The sequence below is a fragment of the Mirounga leonina genome, unplaced genomic scaffold (genome assembly GCF_011800145.1).
Source record: "Mirounga leonina isolate KUSES-001 unplaced genomic scaffold, KU_Mleo_1.0 Mir_151, whole genome shotgun sequence".
NCBI lineage: Eukaryota > Metazoa > Chordata > Mammalia > Carnivora > Phocidae > Mirounga > Mirounga leonina.
Window position 1 is genome coordinate 38,012,910 of NW_023270377.1, and position 21,333 is coordinate 38,034,242.

A 21,333-nucleotide genomic window follows, 5' to 3' on the forward strand; every position below is an offset into this window, starting at 1 on the left:
GATTCAAACTGAATCAGCTATTACTGATGCAGGTAAGGAACCATCAGTAAACTTCTGGTTACTACACCTTCTGTAAAAAAGGATGGATAATGTTTAAGAAATACCTTGGAAGAATTAACCAGGAAACATACAGAACTGAATGTTCTTTTAGGACCCTATGCTCTAAAAGCTGTTATTACAACCTATTTTTCTTTATATGATATCGTAAGTAAAATTTGAAGCTGTTCATATATTGGAAAGTGCATAAGATTACATGTTTTTATAATAGGGATGCAGGCATTCCAAAATAAATAAAAATACATGCATCTCTCTTGCCTCTTACTGAAAGTATTAATCTAATTTTATAATAATGCTTACTTTTTAATATTAAGGCTCTGTAAAAAAAACCATATTTATTTCTAAGATATCAGTAGAGCACAGGTGATGTATTTTTTTAAGCCTTTCCATTTCTTTTCACCAACTCCACCCATGTGTCTACTATACCAGGTATTCACAGTCAAGAGCTATGTTTCTATTTTTGTTGAGTTAAGCTTCATATTCATTCGATGTGACTTTTAATAGAGAATAATAATGGGAGGTATTTAGTATTGGCATTAAGACCATACAGCTCCCATTTCACCTTATATTTAAATTTCATCTGTTTTTTTTCCAAAGCAAATAATGCAGATTGTTGACATCCTCGGAATGATTTGTGGGTGGTATTCAATGGATCCTGGGATTCTGAAATGTAGACTAGATGTTGGTTTTCTGGAAAGTTTGTATTCTTATCCTCACCTGAACCCCTGACTTTTGTGTTGTATTTTTTTATGATTCCAAAATGCTTTGAGGGAAAGATATTTTAATGTGTACAATTTGTTTTATTTTCATACTGATCTCTATTTTTGTTTAAAACCATGTTGCATCATGAAATCACTTAATCCAAAATAAATCTTCTTTAAAAAAATAGATTATTACTTCTCTGTGATACATTTGGGAAAGAAAGAAACTCAAGAGGAAAGAGAACAAAGTGAATAAAGGTCTCATGGGATTAGCACGCAGCTTTGTGGATACAAGAAGTTCTCTTTCCATGATATTTACAATTAGGAATCCATTTTGTTTATCCCTAAAAGAATATTTTAGTATTTGATAGCCCATCAAATAATGTTGAGGAAATGAATTAACAGAAGTCATAAGGGGCTGAGACTATTTGTTAAGCCATCTTGGTTGAGTACTTGTTGCATAAACACATATGCATACCACCACTACCACTACCACCCACATTAGTATCATCCAGGGGTCACATATGCACAAGCTTGTAGGGGCCAACTAGGTGTTGCATGAATGAACCTGGCTGAATGTAAGCAACAGAGAGTGGTGGGATTTACCCAAAGGGAGCATTCTTATATTTTACTCCAGCTCTAGTCACATAAAATTCAGGTCCAGTGTTGAAAGATCTTCTGATTTATCAAGAGAAACCTAGAAATCTAAATTTTTATGTGATATGTCTAGATTTTTTGAATACTCAGTGGATCAAGGCAAATATGTCTATTAGTTGAGTTTGCCTTCCAAATCAGTTTGGAACCATTGATTTAATCAATATCATTATCTTTTATACTTGATTGATAGTGTAAATGAATTGACCAAATACATAAAATATTACTAAGAAAAGTAGTTAACAGGAAGAGATAGGGGAAGGAGAAAGGCAGCTATATATGAGGGCAGACAATCACTCAATTACGTACTTGAAAATGATCTTGCTTACCAGTGTCTCCGAAAACCACCTTGTGTTAATTCATATGAGTTAAGAGTATTCTTGTCAAGGTTTCATGGAACAGATGTGCCATTAGACTCTTCATTCTGTATTTTAGACTAGAAATAAATTTCAGATACCCCATGAGAGCAGTTAAAGGAGAGACTCATCCTTTAAAATGACTACTTTGACATCATTATTGAGAGGGAAGAGCAAGAGATTCATTCATGGCACTGACTTCCTGGTTTTTGTGTCATTTTATTCCTTCTATAACGTTTGACCTCAGTGTACTTCTATTATGATATATTTATCTGCCTTCATTATATTCTTATATTAAAACCTGAAACTCATTTAGTTGGTGAATGTTTTAAATATGCATAATTTCCACCATCCTACTAATGCTCCTGTGAAGTCTTTCTTGGTGTTTTTTATTTCATCCTTTAACTAGAAAGCATTTAACCTCTTTATCAAGGAGGGGGGAAGGTTTTTTTCTACATACTTTATTGATCAAAAATGTTTACCTATTAATGGCTTTTTTTCCTTCTAAATAGACTTTTCTATAGGTACTAGGTTGACTAGTATAACGTTTGTCAACCAGAGTAAATATTGAAATATAATTGAAATGTTAATAATTGAAATGAGAACATCTGAAAAAGATAAAATGATCACATTGATAGAAATCAGCTTCACATATTTCATTGTCTTCATTATTATAGGTTCTCTCAAAAGATTTTTAGTCGCTGATTGTTCATTTAGAAAGGAAAAGCAAGCAGTTTTCCAAAGCATAAACCATTGGAACGATATATATTTCTCTGACAATTTATAATAATCTTATAAAATACTACCTCTTCCTACACAAAATAATGGAGTAGTATAATAATTCATGTCTTGTTGATATTCAGTTGGCATTGGAAAACGGATCCCAAATCCAAATTCTTGAACTTTGTCATGACATTGCCAACACATCCCTCTCCCTGCTTCTACCCCCAAGTTAAATCCTAAATTCTAGCCCAAATAAAGACCTGTTTCTTATTACTATGAGGCTTTTCCTCCAATGTCAAATGAAGTCCTCTTTTAATTGGATTAAAACAATATGAAGGGCATCTTTTTGCAGTAAGTAGAGTCAGTTCTAAAGAGACTGAAAGAGGTCAAGAGGCTTCCTACACCTGTTTCTTCCTACACCCACAATCATAGCTTGACTCTCTGTATCTTACTTAGAGGGAAAGGCAAGTTCCAAGAAGAGAAACCCAGCCAATAAAGAGAAGTAAGAGAATATGTTGATATATGAATCTGGATATATAATATATGACTCTGGAGCTGGTTCAGATTGCCCACTCTACGACTTCTCAGGGCAAAGGAGTCCCTTAATGGAAATAGTACTACTGATGAGTCCAGAAAAATGGGGAAGCCCGAAAATGAGATTGTCAAACCTGACTGAGGCTGGGCAGCTCCCCTTATCCCCAAAAGAGAACAAGTTCCTGAACCTGACCAATCTAGATCAGCATTTCTTTTTTGAGGTTGGAATGAGGGAGAATGGAGAGGAGCTATACATTTCCCTTGGGGGCAATTCTATTCTGGAATGATTGGCTTCCCAGACCAAAACAACAAAACAAACCGTTTTTAACTGTTGACTAAAGAACTACTCACCAATTATTGATAATTTACTATTACTCCAGTTTCAGTTAAGAAACCATTTCAAAAAAATTTAAATGTAGTGCCCAATGACCATGATAGAGGATCCTCCAAATATGGAAATGTAGCTGGAAGCCAGCCCTACCAAACAAAATTACTTGGTTGCTTCATTCATTTCTAAGTAATACTTTCATATATCATCAAACTTGGTTTTAATTTGAAAGTAGGAATTTTCCCTTATTAGCTTTAATAACAACTGGTTCCTTGCTCCCCTAAATATTGAAGGAATTTGATGATCCAGTAAGATACCACTTTAATTTTGCCTATTCCCTGAACCGACATTGTGTACCCTGGGGTGTGCATGCATTGGTTTGAAAAGCAATGTCTGTATCATCGGAGTCTCTTCCTCATACAATACTACTGATGATTTGGAGCTAAAATGTTTAGGTTTGCTTTCTCTCGTCTGCAATTAACCTGTCTGTTCTATCACTCATAACAATGTTTAAGGAGGAATGAAGATAACAAGCTGTCTGAATCTTGGAACCAAGCAGGAATGCCAATAGTTTTGTGGCTGGTGTACATGTACAGAGTTTTTCCAACCAGCCATAAAGTTTGGGTGTGGTGATGGTTGGTACACACACGCTACTAACATTTCCTAGCTGACTTTGACCTGTCCTAAGCTAAGGCCCTTAGTTAAGATATAAAACATATTTTAAAAAATATCCCTATTCCTTGGAGAAATGACTGATTCTAGGAAATAGTCAAGATAAGCACCATGTAGTGCTTGAAAGTAGGAAAGTACTTTTTAAAAAAAAAAAAGTCCCAAAGATGGGAGTATGTTAAAAGGATACAGGAGCCAACTGAAATGGCTCCAATGGCCAAAGCTAGAACAATTTGAGCAACAAAATAAAGTACTATTGAATTACAACACAAAATGTAAAATAAGTATAAGTCCATACTGATAAATGAATAATTAATAAATAAAGAAGAGACAAATCTTTCATGCACAAGAATTCCAAATAATTTATGTAAAGACTCTACCCTTAAATGTAGGAATGTTCATCATAACCTCCCTCCAAAGAGTACATCACAGAATGCAGGTGGGGGAGAAGAGTAACTTTATAGTGAGGAAACCTGACAAACACTACCTCAGCCAGGTGATCAAGGTCAGTATCAATAGTCATAAGTCATGTGTCTCAAGTAGTATGTCCCCTTGACATGATGTGATAAAAATGGCACCTTACCTCTGTGGTCTTCCCCAAACCCACCACCTCAGTTTAACCATGAGAAAAACATAAGACAAATTCCAGTATAGGAGCCTCTCACAAAATACCTGACCTCTACTTCTCAAAACGATCAAGGTCAAGGTCATCAAAACCAAGAAAAGTCTGAGAAACAGAGAAACACCCAAGGTCAAGAGGAGCTTGGTGAGACATAGTGACTAAATGTAATGTGGTAACCTGGATAGAATTGTGCAATGGAAAAAGGACATTAGGTAAATACTAAGGAAATCTGAATGAAGTATGGACTTTAGTTAATAATAGTGTATCACTATCATACAGGCTTACCTAACATTCATTAATAAATAGGATTTGATGAGAACCTGAGGGCTATTCTTGGATAAAAGGATGAAAGCACCCAAGTTTTAGAGAATGGTGTGAAGCAGTAGCTTTCCCACTGGAGTGTCATGTGGCAATAAAATTCAGTTCCATACACAACCCTTCCGACAATATTTGGTTGGTTGAGCAGGGGAATGGCTTAGGATTGTGAACTTTATGTAGAGGTCACTTTTAGGCAACAGGTTTGAGCAAGGCAGAAGGGCCCACAGTGACTACCAAACAGGCACATTAAGCGACCCACATTGAAATAGCCGTAGCCCCTAACTGACCAACAGGCTACTTTCAACAAGGCACAGTTCCTAAGATTGCCAAAAAGGGAGAATTCCATACGTTCCCATACTTCCTCACTCTGCCCTGTGACTATAGCCCCTCATCACCACCACGTGGCAGACAATCTCTCTTTTGCTGTCTGGCCTGCTACTCCCTTGCAGTGTATTTGATAAACTTCTATCTCTTTGTTCTGCCTTGGGTGAATTTTTTCACTGCCCATGCCACTGGCCCCCATCCAATTGGAATGCATGGGATTAAAAGGAACATTTACTGATAACAACTAGCAAATTATCGTCCATACTTACCATTATTATATGAAATGGAATACAATTTAGCACCCACATAAAGGGAAGGACAATCTCAGAATAAAGAACTCTCTTTTAAATGAATTCATTTATATGAATAATTAGGTTGTATTCTGTTATTTACAACCCAACAGGCCTAACTACTGCATTCTATAAAGTATGAAGCACTATTGCTGGCAATAGAAAGGGCTCAAAAAATGACAGTTATGGGGGCCATTTTCTGATATCTGACCTCCTACATGGGGTGGGCACTTCCTTACCTAAAAGAGTCCTGCTCTGGTTGAAAAGGTGGACTGGTTTTGATGAGGCTTATTCACTGCTCTGCTGCTCTGACCAAAGGGTTAGAAGTTCTTCTCTTTGTTGTGACCCATTTCTCTCTCAGTGGGTCCATTTGTCTCAATCACATTCATGAGCCAGTTGTAGAGTCTGTTCTAACCTTTGAGGAGGCCCCGCTTCTTCACCCACTGTGTGTCCAGATATGAGAGCCACATTTTTGTGTGATACTAGAGACCTGGGAATAGTATCATGTCAGCTTCATCCAAGAAGCAGAAACAAACTCTTGGTCTTTCCTTTTCTGAGGGCTCATGCACCACATGTTAAGGCACCAAGGTATAGTTTATAAAAACATGGCCTTCCTCCACCAGAGTGGCTAAAATTAAAAGGACCAATGATAACAGTTGGCAAGGATATGGAGCAATGGGAATTCTCTGCATTGCGGCTAAGAGTGTAAATTGATGAAATCAGAGAGGGAGACAAACCAGAAGACTCTTTTTTTTTTTAAAAGATTTTATTTATTTGTCAGAGAGAGAGACAGAGCACAAGCAGGGGAAGAGGCAGAGGCAGAGGGAGAAGCAGGCTCCCCGCCGAGCAAGGAGCCCGATGTGGGACTCGATCCCAGGACCCCGGGACCATGGCCTGAGCCGAAGGCAGCCGCTTAATTGACTGAGCCACCAGGCATCCCCAGAAGAGACTCTATCATAGGAAACAAACTAAGGGTTGCTGGAGGGGAGGCGGGTAGGGAGATGGGGTAACTGGGTGATGGGCATTAAGGAGGGCACGTGATGTAATGAGCACTGGGTGTTATATACGACTGATGATCACTGAACACTACCTCTGAAACTTTTGAATATATTATATGTTAATTAATAGAATTTAAATTTAATAAAGAGTGTAAATTGATGCAACCACTTTGAAAGAGTGGCAAAACTGATCAAAACTAAAAATATGAATAGCTATGACCAGCAATTTCACTTCTGAGTGTATGCCCAATAGAAATGAGTGCCTATGTCCACCAAAACACATATCCAAGAATATACATAGCACTTTTCTAATAACATTGGAAATAACGCAAATGTCAATCAACATTAGAATAAATAAATTGTGATTATATTAATTCATTGGAATATAACTCAAAGATGAAAAAGAATCAATTACTACTGTAAGCAACAACACGGATGAATCTTGCAGGCAAAAGCCCAATACCAAAGAAGGCATATCATAGGATTCCATATATATATATATATATATGGCTTGAAAATGGGCAGCAGGAGCCTGTCATGACAGAAGTCAAAAATAATGGTAGACTTGGGAATATTGACTGAAAGGAAGTACAGAGGAACCTCTGGTGGGCTAAAAATGTCCTATTTTTTTTATCTGGATGGTGGTTACAAGGATGCATATCTATTTAGATTTTATCAAGCTATATACTTAAAATATGAGCAATTCTTATATGTAAGTTATAGGCTAATATAAAAACAAAAAAATTAAAATCTAATTTGATTAAAACAAAACATGGTCTTGAAATATAACAAATCTATCTCCATATCCTGGCTCTGCCACTTATTGGTTGAATGACCTTTAGCAATTTCACCAATATGACTCTCACTTTTTTCATTTGTAGGATAGGGATAATGCCTTTCTGATGCAGTGCTTTTTATGTTAAATGAGATCATGTGAATCTAACACACTGCTTTGCATTTGGTAAGTTCTCAGTATATTTACTCTCCTTTCCCCTTCTGTTCTGGTTGACTGGCCTCACCGTTCTTATGTATTGTCTTTAGGAAGGCACCAAATCTCAGGCCTATTTTAGGGAAAGGTGATTGACCTACCCTAACCCAAAAAGTAACTCAGCCTCTCCTAGAACAGATTACCATATCACCTATTTCCTCAGATTCCTTTGGAAACTCTTCGGGGAATGATTCACTCATCTGTCCATCCATCCATCCATCCATCCATCCATCCATCCATCCATCTATCCATCCATCCAATCAATACTTACTGAGTTGCTACTTTGTGCTGGGCACCACCATAGGTGCTGGGGAAATACTGGTGAAAAAGCAGACACAGTTCCTGTCCTTGGGAATTTACAATCTCGTGAGGAAGACAGGCAGTAAACAAATAAATCCATCATTATTAATTATGACAAAAAGTGCTATAAAGATCAGGGCCGCAATGGACAGGGAAAGCCTCTCAGAGGATGTAACATCTAAAGTGAGAACTGAAAGTAGAAAAACAGGCAGTCATTGGAAGATCAGAGGGAAAACTCCTGCACTATCCTATCATTGAAGTCTTGTAACATCCAAAATAATTACATAGTAAACATAAAAGACATACTCAACGCCAACGAGAATATTCTCACATGTGAACGCCTGCTGTAACATCTAGTCTGCTTCTCAGAAGAGTTTTTTTGCATACTTCCTGTTTCTTAAAAGTGAGACTACCAGATAAGTAGCTTTCCACTACAGTAATACAAACTCATTTGTATAATGAGTTATGGAGATAGGACATTTGGGAAATAAGAAATGAGAACAGGTAACCTACTGCTTAGGGTGTAGTGCAGTATACTGAAAAGGCCATGGGATTTGTTGTCTGAGTTCAAACTCTGTCTCCACTTCTAACTGTATGACCTCAAGCAGGTCACTTAACTTCTCTGAATCTGAGTTTCCTCATCTGAGAAATAATAATAAAGACTATTTCAAGGTTATGTTCAATAATTAAATAAAATGCATATACGTAGCATCTTGCATGAAAAATTATGATCATGCTTTAGTTAAAACATTCCCGTCATGTCACTACAAAAACTTTAATCCTTTGTGCTTATGTAATCTCACAACAGAAATGTCAACTTTTAAAAACAGGTACACTCCTTTCTCTTAAATATCTTCTGTGAACCTCAGCTATTGATTTGGAATTCTTGGTTCCTATTACTTTGGGTGGTAAATCATTCTTGATTTTCCTAATTCCCCCGACCCCAAACTGCCCAGGCGATCCAGGGCAGCAGTGGGGAGTGAGCATGGCTCAGCCAGTTGGGAACACAGGAACACTAAGTTTTGGGGTGACACCCGTGCTGTATGTGATTGCAGACAAAATGGCCACGGGGCTCAGCCCGGCTTGCCATCCTGACTTTGGGCCCTCCTGACAAATTACAGCCTCGTTTCCTTCCCTGTTGTCCAAAGTTGCTCCATGGTAGGGCCTCCTATAATGTCTCAGAGAAAGAGTGGGGGTGGGAGAGGAGAGAAAGCAGGTCAGATCATTTTGTTCGTTGGATTTCCTCTCTCTTAGGGGTTGCCCCAGAGGATAATACAATCTTCACTTCTAGACTAGAGCCCAGACCTCAGTTGGAAAAGTCACTCTCAGAGTCTTTTTTCTCATTTGTAAAATGGGATAACACAAGCCTTGCTCACAGTAACCTCAGGATGGTTGAGGCTCAGATAAAATATACCATGTGAAAGGTCCACGTTAACTAAAATGCTATACAGACTTTGAGTGCTATTAATATTAATAAATTCTGTGCCACATTCAGCATACATGGCTGCCTTAGAAGCCTTTTAGACCTGCGTGGGACTGAGCTACTAGAAGGGGGTTTTTCTAGGTCAGTGAGTAATGGACGGTGTCCCAAAGGTATTGCCTAATTTTACTTTGAAAGAGCAACCTTCTCAGAGATAAACTTCATAGTGAGAAGAACTTAAAGCCTGTAAGATTAAAAGATAATTAAAAACTATACAAAACTGGCCTATTCTGATAAATTGTATAACGTATTTGGGCAAATCTAAATGTGTTATTGACCTAGGTTAAACTGAGCAAGATTCACTGAAGAAATGGGAACAGATTAAATCTTTATTTCTGCAATTTCCTGTTCTTAGCAAGTAGAGAGAAAGACAAATACGCTGGGTGAGAGACAGGAAGACACTAAGACAAATGATTTTATGCCTGTGCAGCTTCTCTCAAGATAATCATGGGCAAAGTGTTTTTTTAAGAAAAACCCTCATTTTAAAAGATGCACCCCCCAATTTTAGACTTGCAAAAAACAGGTTATCATTGGTTATCACATATGCCTGCTTTTTTATTTCTCAACCTGTTTCAAGGTGAGGTGTGCTGATTTATGCTTTTCTGTTGACTTTTCCTATAAACAAAACTTTCCTCTGAGAACTTAACTGTGGAGATATCAGAATCCAGATCCAAGAACCCCTAAATAAACTCAAACCTGGACAAAGAGCATGAAAGCGGGAAAAAGGACAGGTTGCTCTCCTTGTGTGTTTTTCCTGGATTATTTCAAGGCACTACTTCAAAGGATCCTTAATCAGAGGTAGTATTTCAATTGCAGAAGAAGATACTTTGTCGAGTCGAAATTAATTTAAGTCCCTAAAAATCTGAGTTAGCATGAAATGGAAAGATCTGAAGGGCTTAACTGGCCTACAAACTTTTCACCTTTAAAGTCTAGCAAGAAAATGACCAGAATGAAAGATTTTAAAATTTGTTTGCAAAATTGTAGAAAGCAGAACCATTCCAGGCCCTAGGAGCTCAAGTAGAAAAAGCATTATATTTTATATATCCCATAAAATAATAATGAAAAGTAACCTCATAGGAACCAGTTCCAAAATCCTTTCTGGACAATTTGGTATGTTTGAAAGCCTGTGTGCTGTTCATGGCTTTTTGAGGCACTCTGTAAAACAAGATCCTCTCAAATGTGTTAGAACATTTCTGTTTTGATTGGCTCAGAACTGCTGGAGGGACTTGCAATGATTTATAATGAACTAAGCACATGGCATGGTGTCATCACTCATTTTCTTCAGAGCCTCTTGCCCATTTATAGAAATTGCATCACTGGGAAGTAACACAATGAAAATCTTACACTGTGCTGGTTAAAAGTTGGATCACAATTCCAAAATCTAGGTAAAAGTTTATGGCTAGAGTAGAAGGCCAACATTTTTTTTTTTTCATCTTTCAAGATGCTAAGCATTTAATTTATTTATGTAGTTACTTGTTTTCTATAGCAGATAAAGCAAAAGGTAAGTTTATTTCACTTTTTCTTTCCTTTAGTTAACCTTGGTTCGTTTGTGGAATTCCAGGAAGGCTGATGTTAAAATAAATCAAGATCTATAACTACAGAAGTTAACTCAGAAACCAGTTCTTGGTATGATTGGTCAGAGTTATTAACTGCAAGCAATTAAGCATTTCTGAATGACAGAAGCTACCAAAGGAACGTATTTAAAGGATATTGTGTAGCTCATAGAAGAGAGATCTGGGCTGGAGAACCAGGGTCAGGACAAGATAACCAGGAACAATATCCAAAATCACATCCGCGGATTTTTCAGGTGAAGACACCACTCCTGTCTCCAGATGGGATTCTAGGCTGTAGTTTGAGCCGTGGACGCCACTAACAGTGGACAAAGGAGAGGTCACGAGAAGTACCGATTCCGGGACCTGATTTCCCTGCCACTTCTCCTTCTGTCACCGAGTTGCTCCTGGCGCCACCCTCACTTGCTCTAGATCGAGGCTCAAGTATATACAGGTGGTTAATAGAACCTAGAGTAACTGCTCCTGCCCGAGCTGTATTTTGGTTATCTCCTTTGATCTCAAAGATTATTTCTGGCTTTAATTTCTGATTCTATAATTCTAAATATGGATATTTTAAGCAATGACAGAGTCATTCATTCTTTTAAACAACTATTTTATTTTAGAACAGTTTAGATTTACAGAATTATTGCAAAGATAGTTCAGAGACTACCCCACAGCCAGTTTCCCCTAGCAGTATCTTACATTAGTAGGGTACATTTGTCATAATTAATGAACTGATATCAATTAGCTGATATTAATTCATATTGTTAACTAAAGTTCATACTTTATTCAGTTATTGTTCAATGTCATATCCCATCCAGGATACCACAATTAGTCATCACGTTGCCTTAGATACCACTTGATTGTGACTGTTTCTCAGACTTCCCTTGTTTTTGATGACTTTGACAGTTTTAAGGAGACCAGGCCAGATATTTTGTAGGTTGTCCCTCAACTGGGATTTGTCTGATGTTTTTCTCATGGGTAAATGGGGCTTATGGGTTTTGAAGAGGAAGACGACAGAGGCAAATTATCATTCTCTTTTTTTTTTTTTAAGATTTTATTTACTTATTTGACAGAGAGAGAGAGAGAGAGAGCGCGCACAAGCAGGGGAAGCGGCAGGCAGAAGGAGAAGCAGGCTCTCCGCAGAGCAGGGAGCCCGACACAAGGCTCGATCCCAGGACCCCGGGATCATGACCCGAGCCAAAGGCTGCTGCTTAACCGACTGAGCCACCCAGGCGCCCCTATCATTCTCTTTATATCATATTAAGGGTAGGTGTTGTTAATGTGACCTGTGATTATTTGTTAACTTTGATCACCTGGCTTGAAGTAGGTGATTGTCACCTGGCTGTTGGAAGTTTTTCACTATACTTTTTTCCCCACCTTTCCACACTGTCCTTTTTGGAAGAGTGTGACTATGCATAGCCCACACTTAAGGAGGGGGGAGTTCACTCCACCAACTTGAAGAGTAGTTATATAAATTATTCATAATTCTTCTGTAGGAAAGATTTATTTATTTATTTATTCAATCTTTTTTTATATTAGTATGTACTCATGCACATCTATGTTACTCTTTGATGTATAATCCAACACTACTTTATTTATTTAACACAGTTGCTCAAATTGTCCCAGCTTTGGTCATTGGGAGCTCTTTCAGTTGGCTCCTGGGTCCCTTTGACACACCCCCATCAGTGTGTGGTGGTTTTGTTTATTTGTTGGAATTTCCTTCTTTCTGGCATTACACAATGTTCCAGGCCCATCTGTATGTTTCCTTCCCCATTCCTAGAAACATGAATTTCTCTAAGGAGTCTTGGTTCCTTTTATTAGAGAATGGTATTGGAGAGCAAGGCCTGAGTGGTAGGCGTGTTTATTGTTACTGTCATTGCTTCTACATGCTCTGACACATATCTATAATATCTATAAATATTTTTATAGGTAAACATCTGCATCTATAAGAAGTTCAACATTGTTCATACCAATGTCTCTAACTTTAATCTATTGGCACATGGATCATTCTAGCCACCTCCTCTTGCATTTGTTATATATTTGTAAGGTTATTTTAAAAATGAAAAAATTTTGGAATGGTAGTTGTGAGAAGAAACAAAAAGATGAAAAGATCAGGGACTCCAGGAGCTAAGGTGAATTAAACACCCAAGAACCCTCTACTCTATCTATTGTTAATAACCACAGTTATTAAATACCCACAGTAAAAGGCCAGATAGTAGAGGGTGAGCTTGAATTCTGGCTCCACTAGTGACTTAGATTATATAACTTCCCTGTCCCTTAGTTTTTTTTCTTTGAGAGAGGAAAACTTGGTACTTTGCTTATAGGAGTGTGAGGATTAAATGAGTAAACACAAATAGCACATTTAGAACAATGCCAGGCTCATTATTTATAACCTAATGTTAGTCTTACCCTGTGGGGTATATTATCATTTCCATTTTACAGATGAAAAGAAACAGAGGCATGGAGGTATTATAACCTGCTCAAGGTCTCACAGCTAGTAATATGTGCCCTTTAAAGTGTTTCTAAACAGCTCTATACTTACATCTCTTTTTGTGAAAGTGAAGCTATGAAATGCTATTCTATATATCTAGAGGTAAGGCTAACTATAGCAAAAACTCAAGGAAGCTTTGAATATCCTCAGTGTTCGGGATGTTGTGATCATCATTAATGTTACCATTTCCCAAATTACCAACAGTTTTGTGCCACGAAAGCACTCAGCTAGTGGAGTAGATTGGCCTCTCAGTGCTCAGGCTGTCACCTCAGGCCAGTTGAGGCAAGGACCCTCCCCAGCAAGGTAAGAGGGACTGACAGATTAAACTCCCCAGCAAGGGAGTTGGCAGAGGTTAGAAGCTGGCTCTGCCTTACCTCTACCTATTGCTCCCTGACTCGGTGAAGGCTTCCTGGAAGCGTTACTACTTCTCACCTGTTGTGTGCTCTGGGGAATGGGACATCAGCTCACGGTTCATAGAATATGCCATTGGTAGAGGAGGTTTCCTAGGAGAATAAAAAGAAAGGAGATTTTAGGGGCAGAACCAGAAGACGTTTATCTACTCAAATCAAATAAGTGACAATCTTACACCCTACATTTATTTCTTTGTTCTAGTCAATATCTACTTCCTTTTAGGCACTAGTGACTCTTAATTTCTTTATTGCACACAGCCCTAGATGTCAACATTTGTTGACTCTACAGCTTCATTTTGAACCTGGGTGTCTTCACCAGGTGGATGCTGAAGGCGGAAGCAGCCACCTCCCTCTCCTCTTTCCTTATCAGATATTTTACCATATTTTCCCCCCAATCATTTCTCTTAGCATCAATCCTAAGAGGTGAGGGAAACCATGAGTATCTTATAAAGTCATTAGACAGACATTCAATTAGGACCTACTATGTCTCAAGCATTTTGCTAGTCACGAGGTGCAGCAGTGAGCCAGATATATGTAGCCCTCCTCTTCGGAGAGCCTGCAGACCCCTGGAAATGAAAAACCTCTCGTGAACTGAGGGCGTACCCTTGTCCAGCAATGGGCTCCGTGTACACTATCGTATTTAAATCTCACAGAAGGAGCTGTTATTATTATCCTCATTTTACAGATGAGGAAACTGAGGGTTGCCCAAAGTCACACAACTGGAACTGGGCAGAACTGAGACACGAAAGCAGGTCTGCCTGATGCCACACACCTAACCACGCATACATCCTCTCTCTCGCAGCCACCAGGAGCCAGGACCTCAGGGTTCCGTTCATGGCTGGAGGGTAGCAGCTCTTCTCCAACTTTGCTGCAGTTTCTACTGAATGCTTTGATTTGCAAATATGAAGGATTCTCTGAAGCACAGCATTAAGCAAATTGTGGTAGTCAGCTGGTAGAGGACAGCTGCAGACCAGAAAATGTGGCCGGATGCTCTGGGGTGGGGGTGGGGGGGCTGATGGATGTGCAGTGAGGCAGTGCCAAGTGGTGACGGGCCAAGGTAAGGGGGACTGACAGATGAAACCGCCTAGACCCCAGACCAAGTGGAAGGAACCCTCAGATATTCTAGAACATACTGTCTTTATCAGGTTAGCAAGTACAACTAGGATATAAGTATGTTCTTCTCTGCCCACGTCACTCAAGTGATGATTCAAATAAATTAAAAAATCTGGGTCCCCCCCCCCCCCCCGAAGTATGGCTGAGGTAATGGCATAGAAAGACCTCGGGACTAAGGATCAGGAGACCTAACTTCTTGTCCAGATACACACCAACTGGTTCAGTGGTGTGCTCTTCTGCTAGCCCCTTAACTTCTCTCATTCTGGGTTGTCTCCCTTCTAAAACAAGGGGATTGGGCTACTGAGCCTCACAGATTTTTGATATTTCCAACTGCCCTGGTGCTATGAGTTACTGAGCACCTCCAGTGTGCCTAGTACCACATTAAACAATCTGAGGTTTAGAAGCAACTGGAAGGCACAGGGCTAGCCCTGGACCTGCACCATCCAATGCAGTAGCCACCAACCACATGCGGCTATGGAACACTTGACACGTGGTTGCTGGGACCTCATCACAGTTTTACTTCATTTTGATTAAATCTGAATTAAGAAACCGATCCTGCACTCAGGTACTGAAAACTTTTATGTTTGAAACAACATACGGATGTGATCTTTCTTCTCTCAACAGTGAATTTTGTGCAATCTAAATACAGTGTTTCCAGCTTTGCGCAGTGGCAGTATCGTAGCCAATGAGGTTTATCCGAGGTGGGATTATTGCTAATTGAAAACTAAATACAGTGTTTCCAGTGAAAATGTAGTATCCAAATTAGAATGCGTGGTGTAAAATACACCAGATTTAAGACAATGTGAAAAAAAAAGGTTGTAAAATATCTCATTAATAATTTCATATTGGGGGCGCCTGGGTGGCTCAGTTGGTTAAGCGTCCGCCTTCAGCTCAGGTCATGATCTCAGGGTCCTGGGATCGAGCCCCGCACTGGGCTCCCTGCTCAGCAGAGAGCCTGCTTCTCCCTGTCCCACTCCCCTGCTTGTGCTCTCTCTCTCTGTCAAATAAGTAAATAAAATCTTTTTTAAAAAATAATTTTATATTGATTACATGTTGACATTACAATATTTTGGACATACTGGGTTAAGTGAAATATATTATTAAAATTAATTTCACCTGTTTTTCTTACTTTTTAAATATAACTACTAGAACATTTAAAATGACATATGTGGCTTGCATGACACTTCTTTTTGATGATTTCGGAAGTTTATACTCTAACAACTATGGTGTGGTGGGTGGTTTGATTAGCAACCTAGATCATCAGTCATAGGTGCTTTGGAGAAAAGACTAGTATCGCCCTTTGAGGAAAAGAATAACATCACCCTGCACCAGTCTGAGTCATTATTCTCATCAGGAAAGACTTGCCCCAATTACCTTTGTTAACAGGGTTTGTTTTAAGAGAGCCAGGGGATGTGAGGACTCTGTGGTCCCCAGGGCTTCCCAAACTGGGATGCGCTGTAGGCACCATGGATAAAGCACTGTGACTTATCCATCTGAGTACACCCAGCACTCCTCCCTCTTTGTGGACTAGCCGGTGTCCATGCAGCGTGAGTACCCCTGTTGGGTGGAGGTTTGAGCCAAGCCCCTTCAGAGGCTACTGCCCCCTGCTTGTGTCTGGCTGCCTTTAGCCTGGCCACAATTTTCTGGTTGATTCAGTTGGAGACAGGTAGTAGTGTCTGTTTGGTTCTTGCCACATGGATTAAACTGTAGGATCTTGACACAAAAATAACTGGCAAGGCTTTCTTCAGAAGGAGCATATATCAATGGCAGGAGTTTTGAATTCGGGCCTTCTTCACTGTGTAAAATTCCACCCTCCTCTGCATCTGTAGGGAATAAATGTGCTATCAGGGAGGATATGTCCAAATATCCCTGGTCAGTATGTGTTCAGCTTGTGGTGATGGACCTGGTGTGATTGGGGAGGGTCAATTTCCCTGGGCACATTGTGGTGAATATCGTGGCACGAAAAGAAAGGACCACTGGCCTTGGTCACAGATGGTGATTCATTTGCAACGACTGGGAAGGACCACTGTATTAGCCTGCTAGAGCTGCCGTAACAAATACCTCAGAATGGATGGCCTAAACAACAGAAGTTTATTTTCTCACAGTTCTGCAGGCTAGAAGTCCAAGGATCAAGGTATCAGCAGGCTTAGTTTCTTCTGAGGTCTCTCTCCTTCGCTTGCAGATGACTGCCTTCTCTCTGTGTCCTCACATGGTCATCCCTCAGTCTGTGTTGTAATCTCTCTTTTTAAAATTATTTTTTAAATCGAGACATAATTGACAGGTAATATTATATTAGTTTCAGGTATACAACATAATGATTTGATATTTTATACATTGCAAAATAATCACAATAAGTCTAGTTAACATCCATCCCCTTACATGGTTACAAATACATATTTTTCCTAGTGATGAGGACTTTTAAGATCTATTTTCTTAGCACCTTTCAAATATGCAAGACAGTATTATTAACTATAGTCATCATGCTGTACATTATATCTCCATGACTTAATTATTTTATAACTGGAAGCTTCTACCTTTTGACCCCCTTCACCCATTTCTCCCACCTCTCTCACCCCCATCTCTGGAAACCACCACTCTGTTGTCTATCTATGAGCTTGGTTTTTCATTTTGTTTTGCTTTTAATTCCACATATAAGTGAGATCATACGGTACTTGTTTTTCTCTGTCTTATTTCACTTTGCACTTATTTCATCTTGAGGTCCATTTCATTGTTGCCAATGGTAAGATTTCATTCCTTTTTATGCCTGAATAGTATTACCTTGTAGATGTATCACAATTTCTTTATCCATTCATCCATTGATGGACAATTAGGGTGTTTCCATATCTTGGCTACTATAAATAATGCTGCAGTGAACATGGGAGTGAAGATATCTTTCTGAGTTGATGTTTTTGTTTTCTTTGGATAAATACTTAGAAGAGGAATTACTGGATCATATAGTAGTTATATTTTAATTTTTTGAGGAACCTCCATACTTTTCCATAGTGGCTGCACCAAATTACACAGGTTCCCCTTTCCCCACATCCTCACTAACACTTGCAATTTTTTTGTCTTTTTGATAATTACCATTCTAACAGGTATGAGGTGACATCTCATTGTGGTTTCAATTTACATTTCCTGGTGATTAGTGATGTTGAGCATCTTTTTATTTACCTGTTGGCCACCTGTATGACTTCTTTGGGAAAATGTCTGTTCAGATCTACTGCCCAATTTAAAATCAGATTGTTTGTTTTTTGCTCTGAGGTTGTGTGAGCTCTTTATATATTTTGAATGTTAACAGCTTGCCAGACCTATGATTTGCAAATATTTCCTCCCATTTCAGTAGGTTGCCTTTTCATTTTATTTGATGGTGTAATCTCTTCATCCTGGATTACCACTTACCTATATAATCTCATTTTACCTTAATTATCTCTTTAAAGGCCTGATCTCCAAATACAGTCACATTCTGAGGTACTGGGGGTTAGAACTTCAGCATATGAATTTGGCGGGTACACAGCCCATAGCAACCACCATCCTTGGTCAGTATGTGGCATTTGAGGATCAACTTAATGAACTGCATGGTCAGATGCAATGCCCACGAAATGACCATTAGGTCACATGAAGATTTCCTACTCAAGGGAATGAGAACAAGACATGCACCTTTGACAAGGCTATGAATGACTTTAGGTAAATGCAATTAGATGGAGGGACATAACTGACTCCTGAATTCTATTGCCAGTCTGCTTCTCAACACCAGGTACTCCTCGTTACTTGAACCACAGTGCCTGAGGCCAAGCAAGTGTAGTTGAATGTCCTTGGGATAATGTGCTAAATCCTGGCTGGCAAATCTGACATCAGGCACAAGGGTTAAGAATCTATTTAGGGGGGCGCCTGGGTGGCTCAGTTGGTTAAGCGACTGCCTTCGGCTCAGGTCATGATCCTGGAGTCCCTGGATCGAGTCCCGCATCGGGCTCCCTGCTCGGCAGGGAGTCTGCTTCTCCCTCTGACCCTCCTCCCTCTCATGCTCTCTGTCTCTCATTCTCTCTGTCTCAAATAAATAAATAAAATCTTTAAAAAAAAAAAAGAATCTATTTAGGGGCATAAGACAAACACATGGAACAAGTATAATGTGAGCCCTGCACCGAGCGACGTAAGGCAAAGAGGTGATCAGGCTGAGAGTGGAAAGGAGAAATCAGCAAAGATTTCTGATTTCTGGAGAGGGTAGCCTTCTTATAGTTGGAAATTGGTGAACATGTACTGATGAGGAGGATGGTGAAAATCTGGAGCCAAGGCAGGGGCAGGAAATGCAAGATATGAAAAGATCCTCTAGAAGCTGATGGTTAGAGCACAGAGTTTGTGAGTAAGGAGGGTTGGTTTAAAGCAGTGATGGAGAAAGGTCTGCCTCTAGGTGTGAAGTGATATGGGACTGGGTAAGTGACAGAGGAGAAGGCAGATTGAGTGTGTGGAGATTAAGAGCTGGCAATTGATCAAATGCTGTAATTGAGGAGGTCTAGCATTACACACAGACACACAGACACACAGACACACACACACATACACACACATACACACACACACACCAAAAGTCACTATGATGATATCCGCGATTCCCAGAGGTTACTGGTTCCAGTGCTGGTACTGAGACCTCTGGGATGACACCCCAGTGTTCATAAAAAAAAAAGATGGCAACAGTCTTATTGGTTTGTGAACTCTTAGATGACGATAGCTGAAAAGTCCATTTTAACATGAGGCGTTTTGTTTGTTTCCATGCTAACCATAGACTTCTCTAGTCAGTTCAATTGTTAGCAGCAAGAAACTAGATAGATAGAAGCAGTATTCTCCAAGTGACACATTAAACTGGGATGTCAGTTAAGTAACAACAAGCAGACTTCATTAAATGACTAAAAGGCATTTTATGCATTTATCTTAAGAAAAATATATTATGGAAGAGTCAACAGATGGCTTCATGGGAATTTGCTTGGCTTACTGGGATAGAACAAGAAAACCTCCTCTTTAAATGTTGACTGGGGGCTCCTGGGCAGCTCAGTTGGTTAAGTGGCTGACTCTTGATTCCAGCTTAGGTCATGATCTCAGGGTCCTTGGATAAGTCCCATGTTGGGCTCAACACTCAGCGGGGAATCTGCTTGAGAATTCTCTTTCCCTCGCCCTCTGCCCCTTCTCATGCTCACAGGCTTTCTTTCTCTAGAATAAATAAATCTTAAATAAGTAAATAAATGTTGGCTGAATGTTACAGCCTTTTGAAAGAGAACTATTTCTCTCCCAATATATTTTCCTAGTAATCTTCTACAATTACTGTAAATATACTCTGCAACAAATCATAGATTATAAATATTTTTAAAAATTCAATTGTGTCTTGCCCAGAACTTTCAACCTTTTCATTCTGTTCAAGGGACGACAGATCCTGAATAGCTGCTGTGCGCTTTCACCTCTCCTCTTAGCACTCTGTATGCAAAATCAGCAATTCATCCCATTCGGACTTTCCTTAAACTGCCTTCAGCCAGGCCTCAGGAGTCAGCCTCCTCGAGTGAACTTCAGTAGTGGGGCTCAGGCTCCATAAATCCCCAAGTGATGTTGATGCTTGCCAACTTGAAGCAAACCGGGTCTCCACTTGCAGGGTGGTTTCAAGTCACGGGGAAGTTGACTAGGAAGAGTTAGAAAGCAAGTCTCTGGTAGGCACAGAAGTTTGGGAATGCGTGAACAGCTGGGACTATTTCTTCCTCTTCCCAGTTTGCACATATTCACTCTGAAGGCAGGGAATGGGGCACCCAGTCGAAGTTACAGTCCTGCGCTCAGCCCTGGCAGCCAGCGCCCGTCTCCCCCATCCCTCGCCTTAATTACCCCTGCGCCCCACCTGCTCCGCGGCTCCGCCCAGCCTTCGGCCGCACCGGCCACACCCTCTCACTGCTCTGGCCCCCCCAGCCCCGCCCCTCAGCACGCGCCGCGGCCGGCGCCCCGCCCCGCCCGTCACGTGACAGCCACGCCCTCCGTGCGCGCTCGGACTGGCTCTCCCGGCCGAGGGGGTGGGTTCTAGCTTACAGCCCTGCCCCGCAACGCGGCTGCAGTTTTCAAACCTCAACTGTAAGCTCCGGTCACCGTCTCCGCTGCCGTCGCCGGGAGCCACCTCACAGGGGAACAGGTCACAACTGTTGGCCGTTGTCCAGAAGAGTAAAAGTGGGTCCTGCCACGCTCGGAGCTACCTGGCGCCTCACCGGGCTAGAGCTGGAGAACAAGTCGTGTGGTGGCCACCGGCGTGGAGCGGGACGGGAGCCCCCTTGGAGGGGGCAGCCCCGAGAGAACCTGCTGCGGCCCGAGCGGTCAGTGTCTTTCGCTTTGCGCGACCGCGGTCCCGCCACGATTGGTGGGTGGGCTCGGGGCTGCGACTTTGAATCCCTGAACCCGCCCCCTT

General features: G+C 40.4%; 1 protein-coding gene and 1 pseudogene across 1 annotated transcript in view; both read left to right on the forward strand.

Annotated features, from left to right (window-relative positions):
- Positions 1 to 15,565: 15,565 nt before the first annotated feature.
- On the forward strand, positions 15,566 to 15,679 carry LOC118012803 (annotated as a pseudogene).
- Positions 15,680 to 20,970: 5,291 nt separating this feature from the next.
- Positions 20,971 to 21,333, forward strand: part of STK17B (serine/threonine kinase 17b) — a 31,653-nt gene continuing 31,290 nt past the window's right edge. The window contains exon 1 of the mRNA XM_035007496.1: positions 20,971 to 21,241. The gene's annotated coding sequence lies outside the window, so the exon portion shown is untranslated. The remainder of the gene's footprint in view (positions 21,242 to 21,333) is intronic.